Here is a 14,136-nt window from a genome sequence, read left to right as displayed (position 1 = left end):
CAGTGCAGGCTGCCAAGAGTTTCCTGCTCCGGGGCCACCCATCCTTGGCTACAGGATGCAGGCCTGGAGCTTAGAGGAGCTTGCGTGGAGCCTGTGCTGGGACTTTCTGTTCTCGGAGCTCATGCTTTAGATTCCATCCTTCCGTCCTGCAGCTCTGATCAGTGGAGTCTGCTGTGTTTGTGCTTGTTTGGGAGTAGCTCTGAACACATGTCAAAGCAGCCGTCCAAGGCTTAGCTGGGAAAATGGTCTTTGAAGACTAGCAAGCTGCTTTTTCCTCCTGCTAATTCAAGCTCAGAGTTCCCACGAGTCAGCTGCCGGGGAAGTGGGCATTCCCTTCATCTACTCCCTGTGAACTAATTTCTGGAATGGGCTGACAGTGCACATGCCAAATGGAAGGTTCTAATACTGTTGCCCCACCCCTTTTGAAGTCCACCTTGGCAATGGGCAGATGGCTTTTGTGTGTTATTTATTGCCAGGGTCTGTGAAGGGGAGAGTCCCCAGGAGATCGCTGAAGCTGTTTTTGCAGGATTTCCTTTGATTGGAAGCTGTTGGCTGTGCTTTCTGCAGCTGGCTCTGTCACAAAGCAGAGGGCTCAACTCATCCCCCGTGAGACAACTGCCATGCCAGCACCAAGGAGGTGCTGGCTGTGAAATGCCTTGGACAAGAAGATGAGGTGCTGTTGCTGTTGCCTTCAGAGTAAGGAGGCAGCTTGGCCTTGGGAGCGGAAAGAGCTTTGGCGAGCATCTGAGAGGTTTACATTGGAATGTCAATTCTTCTGTTAACTCAAAGCATGGCCTTGACCTAAAGTGTTTTCATTTATAAAATAGCAATTGGTAACTAAAAGATTCATCCTGAAACTCATGGCAGAGAACCAATAGCATACAACACGCACTATTTCTCTCCTTTCTTCTGAATTCCAAAGCTAGCCTGAACATTCTAAAGCACGGGGGATGACATCTATAAAATCTCTCTGTGTCTTCTCCATTTATTCAACACTCATGTCCTTGGCATCCAACAGACTGAAAAATTAGACAAATAAATAAACACACTCGAGCATTTAACAATTTAGAAAGTATATTAGCTGCCAAGGATAAAGAAAGAAATGCATGTTGAAGACGTGGTCCAATCTCTTGTCTGTCTGAAAAACAAAGACATTAAAGATGTCGAATGGCTAATCAATGTGAGAGATGTTGTAGCAGTGGGTACAAGAAGAAAAGGACATAAGCAGAATGGGTTTTACTGTAATGTATGGACTAACAAAAAGCCTTCTAAAAGAGGAGATGGTTACCAGAAGAAATGTGTTAGACTATGGAGAGCAGCATAAGACAGTTCCAAAATTTAGAGACAAGATTCTTGGTGGCGCTTGAATTTTAGGTGTTCCTCTGAAGATCCATATGCTAAGGTTTGGTGACCAGACAGAGGTGTTATTGTGGTGATCTTTAGGAAGTGGGACCTTAGTAAGGAAGTAAGGCCATTGAGAGTTTCCTAAGGGCATTATTGATACCCTCTTCTCTCTTTTTTTTCTCTCAATCAGCTGTCATGAGGTTACCAACTTGGCTTGACCACATGGTCCTAGGCCTGAGGTTCTGTCTCTCTCCTAGCTCCAAAGCAATTCATCCACCTATCTACAGACCAAAACCTTTGAGACTGCAAACTCAAATGAAACTTTCTTTTTTTCTTGTACCTTGATTATTCCATGCATTTCATCACAGTATGGGAAAGATGACTGGTACAAACCTTTAAGCAAGTGAAAGATCTGTATGACAAGATCTTCAAGTCTCTGAAGAAAAAAATTGAAGAAAATTTCAGAAGATGGAAAGACCTATCATGCTCAAGGATTGGTAGGATTAATATAGCAAAAATGGCCATCTTACTGAAAGCGATCTACAGATTCAATGTAATCACCACAAACATTTCAACTCAATTCTTCATAGAGTTAGAAAGAGAAGTTTGCAAATTCATTTGGAATAACAAAAAACCCAGGATAGTGAAAACTATTCCCAACAATAAAAGAAATTCTGGGACAATCACCATCCTTAACCTCAAGCTGTATCACAGAGCGATAGTGATAAAAACTGTACAGTATTGGTACATAGACAGGCAGGTAAGTCAGTGGAATAGAAGATCTAGAAAGGAACCCATACACTTATGGTCACTTGATCTTTGACAAAGGAGCTAAAACTAACCAGTGGGAAAAAAGACAGCATTTTCAACAAATGGTGCTGGTTAAACTGGTGGTCAGCATGTAGAAGAATGCAAATCGATCCATTCTTATTGTCCTATACAAAGCTCAAGTCCAAGTGGGTCAAGGACCTCCACATAAAACCAGATGCACTGAATCTAATAGAAGAGAAGGTAGGGAAGAACTTTGAACACATGGGCACAAGGGGGAAATTTCCTGAACAAAACACCAATGGCTTATACACTAAGATCAACGTTAGACAAATGGGATCTCACAAAATTACAAAGCTTCTATAAGGCTAATGACAATTTTAATAGGACAAAATGGCAACCAACAGATTTGGAAAAGATCTTTACCAATCTTATGTCAGACAGAGGGCTAATATACAATGTTTATAAAGAACTCAAGAAGTTAGACTCCAGAGAATCGAAAAACCCTATTAAAAATGGGGTACAAAGCTAAACAAAGAATTCTCAACTGAGGAATACCAAATGCCTGTGAAGCACCTAGAGAAATGTTCAACATTCTTGATCATCAGGGAAATGCAAATCAAAAGAACTCTGAGATTCCATCTCACAGTAGTCAGAATGGCTAAGATCAAAAACAGGTCATAGTAGATGCTGGGGAGGATGTGGAGAAATCGGAAAACTTCCCCATTGTTGGCGAGATTACAAGCTAGTACAACTACTGTGGAAATCAGTCTGGCAGTTCCTCAGAAAATTAGACATAGAACTACCTGAGGACCCAGCTATACCTCTCCTGGTATATACCCAAAAAAATCCTCCAACATATAACAAAGATACATGCTCCACAGCAGCCTTATTTATAATAGTCAAAAGCTGGAAAGAACACAGATGTCCTTCAACAGAGGAATGGATACAGAAATTGTGGTACACTTACACAATGGAGTACTTACTGCTCAGCTATTAAAAACAATGACTTCATGAAATACTTAGGCAAATGGATGAAAATAGAAAATATCCTCCTGAGTGAGGTAACCCAATCACATAAGAAGACACATGATATGCACTCACTTATAAGTGGATATTAGCCCAAAAGCTCAAAATACCCGATAGAATTTACAGACCACATGAAGCACAAGAAGAGGAAAGGCAAAATGTGGACACTTCAGTACTTTTTAGAAGGGGGAACAAAATACTCACAGGAGGAAATATGGAGACAAAGCATGGAGCAGACACTGAAGGAAAGGCCATCCAGAGACTGTTTCACATAGGTATTCATTCCACATGCAGTCATCAAACCCAGTCACTATTGCTAATGCCAAGAAGTACATGCTGACAGGAGCCTGATATAGCTGTCTCTTAAGAGGCTCTGCCACAACCTGACAAATACAGAGACAGATACTCACAGCCAACCATTGAACTGAGAATGGGGTCCCCAATGGAGGAGTTAGAGAAAGGACTGAGGTAGCTGAGGGGGTTTGCAACCCCATAGGAAAAACAACAATACCAACGAAACAGACACACCAGAGCTCCCAGGGACTAAACCACCAACCAAAGAGTACACATTGAGCAAACCATGGCTCCAGCAGCATATGTAGCAGAGGATGGACTTCGTCAGGCGTCAATGGGAGGAGAGGCCCTTGGTCCTGTGAAGGCTCAATGCCCCAGTGTAGAGGAATGCCAGGGCAGGGAGGTGGGAGTGAGTGAATGGGTGGGTGGGGAAGCACCCTCATGGAAGCAGGCAAGGGGGATGGGATAGAGGGTTTCTGGAAGACAAACCAGGAAGAGAGATAATATTTGAAATGTAGATAAAGAAAATACTCAATAAAAAATGGAAAAAATCCAAAAGAGAAATAATAAAACCAGCATCCCCCCCCCCAAAAAAAAGTGGACTAAAAAGAAGCTACTCTTTAAAAAATTCTATTATCAGGAAAAGGAAGGGTTAAAAGTTGTAATGTGAAGGTCAAGCAATCTAGGTTTCCATAGTCTGTGGCTAACTTCAGCTCCACTTTTCTCAACAGAATTTCTTTTGGCAGTCTAAGCAGTGGTACACTCAACCAGTGATAGGCTTCTAGAAGCTAAGAATGGGGTATTTAGCTGAAGACCCATTTCAGTTCGTAGTATAATTACCTATCACGCACAAAACTTTGGGTGTGATCCTTAATTCCATGTAAATCAGGTATGGTGATACATACCTATGATCCCGAACACCCAAGTAATGAAGGCAAGAGGATAAAAAGTTCTATGTGATCCTCAAACGCATAGATAGCTTGGGCTATATGAAACCTATCTCAAACAAAATTAAAAGGAATATTTGATGTGAGGATCACCTGCTTTATGTCTCAAACTGAATCTGACTAGTTGATGACGAATCCCATTTTCTGTTCTTGCAACCACAGGGAAAGCCTGTCTCAGGGTTTCTTCAGAGCCCTGTGTCTATGGGTAAACCAAGCCAATATAGACAGAGGATTGTAGGACATTTCTAGACTTGACCATGAGAAGTCTTTTAGGATTCCCATGCTCCAGGAAGAAGGACACCAGACCAGTCATTTACAGAAGAACCACAGAACTGCAGTGCTGAAATTACACAGGCAGTAGTGGGACTCAGACACAGATTTTGATTGTATTCATCTTCAGACTTTATAAGGATTGCTTTTATAGTAGCCAATCTTATTTTACCAAATACATGTGTCGAGAGGCATCTACAACCTAACAAGCATTGTTGCTGGATAGAACGCAGGGTAAGAATGTTGGCTTCAGTCTCCCCGAGGTTTTGTTTAGGTGGATGAAAGTCCCACATTTTAGATAAATGTGGATAAGACATACAATATTTATTCTGAGTGAAAACCAGGCTTATGGGTCTCTGGAAAAGCAGAAATAAGATTGCCGCTCCCAGAAGGCTCTCTGTCTTTAGACATATTTTATGATTTTTGACTATTGTAGTCAGCCTATCTGTGTTCAGTTAATTTGAGGTAGACTGATGAGATTGGAACTTTATATCTGAAGAACTGACCCCAGAAGCCATGTCAGACATCTTTGTATCTAGGCTAGGGTGAGTGATGAATCTCACCCTTTGCACAATACTGTGCCAATTCTCCGTGAAACAATGAGAACACGATGACAGCAACCTTTTCACATTCCTAATCACTTCAAAATCTTTAGATCACTGTATTCTGTTGCTTATCCTATGCCATATTTCTCATTGTTCCTGCTTCCAAGTAAGTGATTGGACTAAGCCTCAGGAAGGTTTGCTGATTGCTTTAAGAGTACACTTCTCAGTATTGTCAGGTCCCAAACTAAAACTCAACTGTTCGGGAAGACAAAGTCCAAGTTACTCCTAATCGATCAAATTCTCTCTCATGAGCAACACATAGTCTAAGAAATGAATACAGGATATAGCCTGGAATAGGTGAGAACAGATTTCCTTGTTATATCTCTTACACCTAGACTTTTCATTTAAGCAATGTGTTCCAAGTTAAGCAGATACCTTGAACACTACAACAGCAGGCTTTATTTGCTGATAAGATTTCTCAGAAAGTGAGTTTCATTTCTGAAGACAGGGAGAAGATGGTGATTTGTAGACTTTGTCTTTATTAGTGTCCTTTCCTACCTTGTCTGAGCGCACGTACTGCCTTATAACAATAGACTTCTGTTATGCGGCAATTAATTTAGAGATAAAAAGCTTCTGTCTTGGAAGAAAGCTTAAGATGCAGGCAGTACTAAAGAGAGGTGAAACATTCCAACCTGGAGGGAAGCTTCTTAAACTCAGGAAATGAAAAACAAAAGCTTTAGGAAGTTCCTAAAACAGACCAGATTCACTAGGCCACTCCTTCCCCAAATATCTGTAACTGGTGAGAACTTTTAGAAGATACTCTATAGGTAAGCAGAGCGGCTTAGAAGAGATTCAGATCAGCTTGACTGCCTAGAAAACACACTCCTCAACCTGTCCAGCTGCCTAAATGTATAGTGTGCTCCTGGCTGCCAGCTTTCATGAGCTATTACTCAAGTTGGAGTGAACTTTTGACAATATAACTGTCTTTGAGTCTTTTCTTACATGTAAATCATCATTCCCCTAGTCACTTATAAAAAAGCCTAGTAAACTAATTAGTTTCCAAAGCTGGACTTTGATGAGATTGTTACTTTTTTGTTACTGAGTGGATAGACATTTGTTCTTGTCTCCTCAGGAATGGTTCCATTCTAGAGCGAAGATGCTGGCCTTTTTAACAGAATGCTGGGCAGATAGTCGGTTACATGATTGTTCAACTCTGACACCTGAATGATCCTTCTAAAGCATAGAAATTATTATACTACCTAGTGTAAGCTATCCAATTTCAATAACACTATTACATGCAGTTCTGACCACTTGGCTAACTTCACACTTCCCCTAGAGGTCTTGCTTGAATCACATTATGCTTCCTGTTGTACTTTGTATACAGCATTGTCTTTCCCAGCCCAAGATCGGCTTCTCTCTGTGTGGCTGGTCACTGATTGAGCAGGTCCACTTACCTCCCTTGGAAAGTCCTTTGTGTTTGTGTCACATCTCTATGATTTCTTACTTTCTCCTCCAGGCCAACTCAAGCACTTCCACGTCTATGATTGATTCTATCTGGATAGACCTCTAATTTAGTAATTTCTAATAAGTATGGGTAAGGATATTGAAAGAGCAGGTAGTTTCCATCCAATATAGAAAAGAACAAAAGACGGACTGCAACTTGACAAATGCCATCTCATACTATAAGATACTGTAAGTATTGGCTTTTTATTTGAACCTATAAGTAATCTTTGGGAGTTCTAGAAGTACTAAGACAGGAGACATTCCTATGTGATTGTGCATCTACAGTGGTTGATCAAGAATAAGATCCACTGAAACAGAAACATATAACAAACGAGCACTTAGTTTATTAAATTTCCTCAGTTAATCTACTAATCTACAGTAGAATGAACATTCATTTAGTTTTCCTCTTTATTTATCTGTGGCCTGAGTTTTCAGCATTTGAAGTGAATTCTTGGTGGGGTATCCTGATCTCTCCAACATCTCCTGGGCAGAGCCAACAAACATCAAAACAAAAATGAACAATAACAACAAAAAACTACCTAATCAACCAATCATCAAAAAGAACAATAACAACAATAACACACACACACACACACACACACACACACACACACACACACACACACACACTCCAAAACAAAAAACAACAACAAAAAACCCAAAAGAACCCAAACAAATAACAGCCAAATACAGTAACAACAGCCACAACAACAACAACAACAACACACGCACACACACACACACACACACACACTACCAACCAAACAAACAAACAAAACAACAACAACAAGAAACCAACACAACAACAAAAATACAACCCAGAAGAAGGCAATGGACTCCTGAGTAATATGGAAGCTACAGGGCAAGGCTGAAGTCAAGTATCATTTTACATGGCTTCTTTATGTTTCAAATATTGAAACTAATATGGACCCTCTTATTTCTTCCTAAGAAAATCAGTTGGGGATTTCAAGTCCTGGTGTGTGCTTAGAGACCTTCCTGTAATGCACAGTGATGTCCATTGTGACATGCTGGCTACCTAGAGATGCTTTGGGTAAAATATTGTGGTTTAGATGCAGTCTGGAGAATGCAACTCCAGTGAAGCTCATTTGGGGGGACTTTGGAGAGCTACTGAAGGGAGCTGTTGGAATTTTGGACAAGATCAGTGGTTGTGGCTGTACTCTGAGAGTGACAGCAAGGAAAAGCAGCGTTCAGTGTCTGTGTGATTTACAATGGAGTAAATGAAAGCTTTCATGCCTTTAGAGGAAATGCCAGGTTCTCAGGTTCTCAGGGACACAGCATCAGCTCAGCTCTTGTCAGACTCTAAAAGGTGCATACGTGAAAGATGCCCAGTCCATGTTGCTCAGTCACCTCACTTTCCACAGCATCAGCACCAAAGCCATTTTTATAAACGGATTTTGCCCTCCCAGTCCCCACCAAGAACCACTGACTCAGTGAGTCTAGGCCTCTTAAGCACATATTGTGGAATTTTACATTTTTATTAAATCATGAACTTTCTTTTTATAAATTTAACATATAATACATTATAAAATTTCAGCGAACAATGGTGTAAATATTCTTTCTGTAATAAATTGATTCACTCTCTGTACTGTAGAGAAACAGCCAATGGCTATGTTGACCTGAGTCACAGTAAATTACTTTTATTTTCAGACAGTGAATTTATTAAGGATGAGTTTGTGACCTCCAATTTAATTGAAGTGAAACAATGCTATTCTAGGTATGTCGTTCAAAGATTTATGGGGCAAACAGAAACATTCATTTGAAAGTCACATGACACATTCAAAATAGCATTGAAGAAAATTTTTCTAATTAATTGAATTCTTGTGTTAGATATTTAACTTGTTCCAATTGTTTTACAACAGTAAGAAAGCTAGGTAATTAATATGCTATAAAGAATGAACTGATTAGGACCAGAGACTTTTAATTGGCCAAAGTGCCAAGAATCAATAATAGGAAAGTTCCTGGCCCTAGCTGGGAAGGCTACAACACCCTCTTCAAACCTTAGACAACACCGAAGAAGGTAAAGTCGAAAAAAAATGTAAAGAACTAAGGATGAGAAAACAAAATGTCCTCTAAACATGGCATTGTACTTGTGAACACTCTGCAGCTGTGATTATCTACACAAGATTGGCCCCATCAACGCTCCATCATGATTGAGGGTGGGCCTATGAGGCCCTCTCCCCACTCCTACAACTATCAGTAATTTATACTTGTGGGTGGAGGGGTGTGGCAGTTGTCCTTGCTCTACTGAATGTGAATTTTCCTACAAAACTTCTCTAACTCTATCGGGTGTTGTGTTTCTCATAGAATGGGAGTTGGATTACTTTTTTCTCTTGTCATATGTTTTTTGACCTCCAGCTTTGTGCCTGGAGAAAATAGGAACTCAATGAATACTTGCTGAATTAATGAATGCATCCCTTCCTGTGAAGGAACAACCATGTCTTTGGACTGCAGAATTATGCACTGAGAAATGTGTTAGGAGATTTCAATCACTCAGATTAACTGCACAGACATGGATTGTCATGCCTATGGCATGTCTATAGGTTATCTGCTCGGCCCTACTACCCCAAGGATTCAACCCATACAACACACCAGTGTACTGAAGGCTATTGGCACTGGTCATGAGATGGCATGTACCTAAATAGAGAAAGGGCACAGTGAACAATATGATTTAAAAACTCAAAATGGTACAACCATTTACCAGTTTGCAGGATCAAAAGTCACTCTGAGTGACTGAGGCAGTACTGAGAAATCCATCATCAGGAGAGGCTGGGGACTGTAAACCCTGCCCACACAGGCTATATTTTCTGTTTGTGTTTCTTTGCTAAAAGCTCAACAGTAGCTTATGGTAAAATTCACCACATACACTTAAATTCTTTTAAACTTTCTGAATTTTGTAAAGACAGCATAAACTATAAACTCAATGTACCAAGTAAACAAAAAATGGTCTCTCTGTGTCCTTATATTTTTTCTACTAATTTTTTAACCTTTCTTTTTAAACTTAAAACATATTTGTTAAGATGAAGACACAAACACTTATTAGCCTAGGCCTACACAAAGTTAGGACCATCACTATCCTTGGGTTCCACTTGTGTGTCCGGAAGGTCTTGGGAGCTGTTGTCCAGATGGAGCCATCTCCCTGAACAGTGTCTTCTACAGGACTTGCTAAATGGCCTGCCTCAGTTGTTTAAAACACTTTTGTTCAAAATAGCTACTTAAAATTGTTTTGGGTCACTCTAAGATAACAATTAAAAGAATATTCAAGTGTATATAATAGGGCTAGAAGTGTGACTCAGTGGATCACATACATATATTGCAGAAGACCTAAGTTCTGGTCTCAGGATCCATGCCATGAGGCTTATAAGTATCTATAACTTTAGTGTCAGGGGATCTGATACTTTCAGCCTCCATAAACACCTGAACTCATGTGCACATATCCACATTCAAACACACACGTACACTCACAATTGAAATACTAATATAAATCTTGGGGGGAAAGGAAAAGAAAGGAAATAAGGAAATAAAAAAGTAACAAAGAAAATATAGATGAGTAATAGTTAATTTTTCTCACTACCATTTTGCCTAGCAAATCATTTAATGTGCTACAATGTATATTTGATGACCAGGGCAGTACAATTGTTCAGACCAACATCAACACCAACACATTGACATATAACACTCTGTGCGGTGACATTGTAATATTATAACATCTAATACATTAGTAATCAATAGTAATTGTTTATCTCTATTGTGATATTATGAGACCAACACTGAAAACTGCCATTAAGCACTGAAGGACAATGTGATTGGTTCCAAACTACTTGCATACAAGACCTTGTATATTGTCTCTGATTAGCTTGAAGAAGGTCCTTTTGTAACAGTGCTTTTAAGTTAGTTTATACCCCTGGACTTAGTATTGGTGAAAATTCTGTGTATTTACTCTCACATTAGCTGGGGCTTGTACATTTGACTCTATTGGGTTGAATATGTATCAGTCCCCTTTTCTATAAGTTAAACTCCTACTCAGGCTTTAAAGCATGGGTTGTCTCACCACCCACAGTGTGGATAGAGCAGTTAATCTACATTTCCTGTGGTTTTCTATAGCAGTTGAGAACTGAAATCTCAGGCAATAATTCAGTGTTTTCTCATCACTAATAGCAGAGAGCTTAGCTCGTAGTAAATGTACCTTAAGTGCTGGTTGAATTGACTTGCATTGTGTCTGCATGGCGGAAGAAGCCAGCTATCTCTAAATCATGTGCAAATCACAGGATATGATTGCAGTGTTGGAGAATGGTAATTATGCACGGTCCACTGAGTAGATGATATTTAAGGAAATGGGCTCCTAGAATAGCCTTCAGCTCAGCAAACATGCCTCAAGCACCTACCCAATGTTTGACGATGGAGACACGACTGTGGACAAGCCACTCTTCTCATCTCAAGAAGCTGTTATTCAAGAAGAGAAATAAATGCATAAACACAAAATTACAGTGCAGTGTGCATACGATTTCTACCAGGACTGTGTGTGGTCTTCAGCTCTGTTTCTTCTTGGGTACAAAGGGGAACTACATTGCCCAGAATCCTTTGCAAGAAAGTTGTAGGTCTATGCACATTTAGGATCAAAGAAACATCAGCAGAGGTAACTGATTCCAATTCCAATTTCATTTACTCAATAATCCTTGCTTTTCTGCATCAGAAAATTTAACAGAAAACTCTGAAGCCCTGAGAAATGACGGAGCCATAAGTGGAAGGAATCTATCATTCTGAGGGTTACCCGAAATTCTACAGGACAGATACTATAAATAAATGCAATCATGATCATTTTGGCTAATTTTAAAATAGAATCAACTATACAACTCATTTAGTAAACAAATACATATGAAAAATTCTTACTAAGGATCAGACACAGGAAGCGAAGATGAAAAAGGAATATTAATGGTCACAGGGAAGGGAAAAGGAGGAACAGCTTCCTTTATGATGTCTTTCAGAGTTTAATCATGAAGGCAAGGAATAGAGTCAACGTCTCAAGGAGAAAATAAGCAGGAATGTATGAAAGATCTAAGCAGATAGTAGATCTTTACCACTTGGCTCTGCTATCCTGACCACAAGCTTCTTCTATTTCAATCAAAAGGTATTCCGAAGAAAGCATTCTGAGGGACTGGAGAGGTAGCACAGGTAAAGGTGCTAACTGTACCAGTTTGCCTCCCTGGGTTCTGTCCCTGCGCACTATTTTATAAGACAGATGTGATAGCAAGCATCTACAATCCCAGTTCTCCTATAAAGGGGTAGCGGCTGGAGACAGAAGAGTTGACTGAGAGCTCGTAGTGCAGCCAGCCTGGAATGGGCAGCAAAAGAGCAGATGTGAAAGAGACCCTGATTCAACAAGGTAGATGGTGAGAACTGATTGCTGAAAGTTTTCTTGTGGCAGCCACATGCACACTTCAGTAAGCATGTGCCAACCCACACACACACATTATACATATACATATATATATATGTGTATATATATATATATATATATATATATATATATATATATGAAACAAAGGAATAACAAAATGTGAACAGCAAACCTTCCTGTAGTAAATGACTCTAATAAGGAGTCCATGGGAGGCTATCCTCTTCAATAGCAAATTTTCCATGACAGGGAAGCAGGGAGGACTCCCAGTGACCTAGAATTTCTTAGAGTAACCTACCTAAGCAGACAAGTCCAATTGTGAAGGCCATGTTTTGTGGATGGCAGAAAACATTCAAAGAAAGAAATGAGATGACCAAATTCTCATAGGGGTTAGGGTCTAAAACCAGAGCCTAGCTTCTTAACCATCTTGCCTAGGCCCTTTCACACTAAGATCGTTTGAAAGAGGAGAATTTCCGTCTCTTTCAAGGCTAAGACTGTCAAGGCTTATTGGCTTTAAATCAAGAGAGGAAAATAAAGGACATTGAACTCCTATCAAACACTATACACTTTCCACTCATTCTCATTGATCAACTTTCTGATAGCATAGTAGATACAACAGTTTATAGATACTTGAGATAATGGGATGCTCTCTCTCTCCAAGGATTTCTAGATTCAAGGCCATTCAGTATCAATTCATCCCTTTATTGTTATATTGGCAAAAGATTGATGCTGGAAGTGTGTGTCTCACTGTGGTCTCCCCTAGCAAGAGTCTAGTAGGGACATCTGTACTCCATTTGCCTTCTACTTTATGGCTTCTACAAAATCACTCTAACACTCCAAGGCTTAGGAATCAAGCTTGGTACCAGGCTTAACAATTGGTATTTAATACTCTGGCTAGTTGGATCCTGAAAGTCAATCCTGGAACTGATACAATAAAATCTTGTACTGAGGACATGTTCACCTGTACACACAACTGCTCTAAATTTAAATTACAAGCATAGTGTTGATATTTAACTTGATATTAATTATTTGAAAGAAAATCAAATAACCTGAACAAGACTATCCCCTTTTCAACTTATTAATAGATGTGAGTTTAACCCACATTATTTCATTGTCAATGTAATAGAAAAAAACCTACAGATGTATCTGGCATGTGAATTGTCTGGTCAGTGTTATTCATACCCAATCAAACTCTCGTTCTTAGAATCCCTCATGTAAGTCATAGGCAGTGATTTTGAAAATTAATTTTTGCATAACTGTGAAGTCAGTAATCTGTGAGAATTGTTTATATGGATGCCACACATTGTCAATAAAAACTTGTCAGAGCTGGATGACATAAGGAGTGTGAGAGTCCATTTATTCCATGCATGTGTGGGGACGAGGCACCAGAGAGTGGGAGAGTCAATATGTACAAGACCGTGCTTAGGAACCAAAGTAGCAAGTTAAATAAAAGAAAAAAGTTCTTCTGTACTAGGTGGCCAAGGTGAGGTCAGTATAAATATTGGCCCTGGCACTGCCAAGTCCATGTTTTGCATGACGATAATTTAATCAAGATGTGTTGGTGACAAAAGGCTTATCAAACAAAGAATGTTTTAGTACACAGGTAGACTTGTTTAACCAAAGTGACACCCAACTTTTTTCACAAAGCTACTGTAAAATTCATATCCGGCCTTGCAAAATTTCATGTCCACAGTCAAGACTATGATGTGTAAATCGACTGTTACTTGACATGTTTGTTGTTCATCATAAAAATGTCTACGCTGTTTTTCTCAGGAATCAGGGATGTTTATTCTTAGTGCTGTAGAAGTAAAATGTACAACAAAGGTGAGAACTGAAATTTGAGAACACAAACCTAGGAATTCTGTAATGTTTTTGCACACTAAGGATAACACACTGTCCCATTTTACTCATGAGAAAACTAAAACATGGTAAATTTCAATGCCACTTTCTCTACCTTTTCTAGTAGCTATAATAAGAAAAAAAAACCATGCAAATCATCCTGCTTTAAACTTGGAACACACAC

This window comes from Rattus norvegicus, chromosome 5, assembly GCF_021556685.1.
Source record: "Rattus norvegicus strain SHRSP/BbbUtx chromosome 5, alternate assembly SHRSP_T2T, whole genome shotgun sequence".
Taxonomy (NCBI): domain Eukaryota; kingdom Metazoa; phylum Chordata; class Mammalia; order Rodentia; family Muridae; genus Rattus; species Rattus norvegicus.
Note: the sequence above shows the minus strand (reverse complement) of the source record.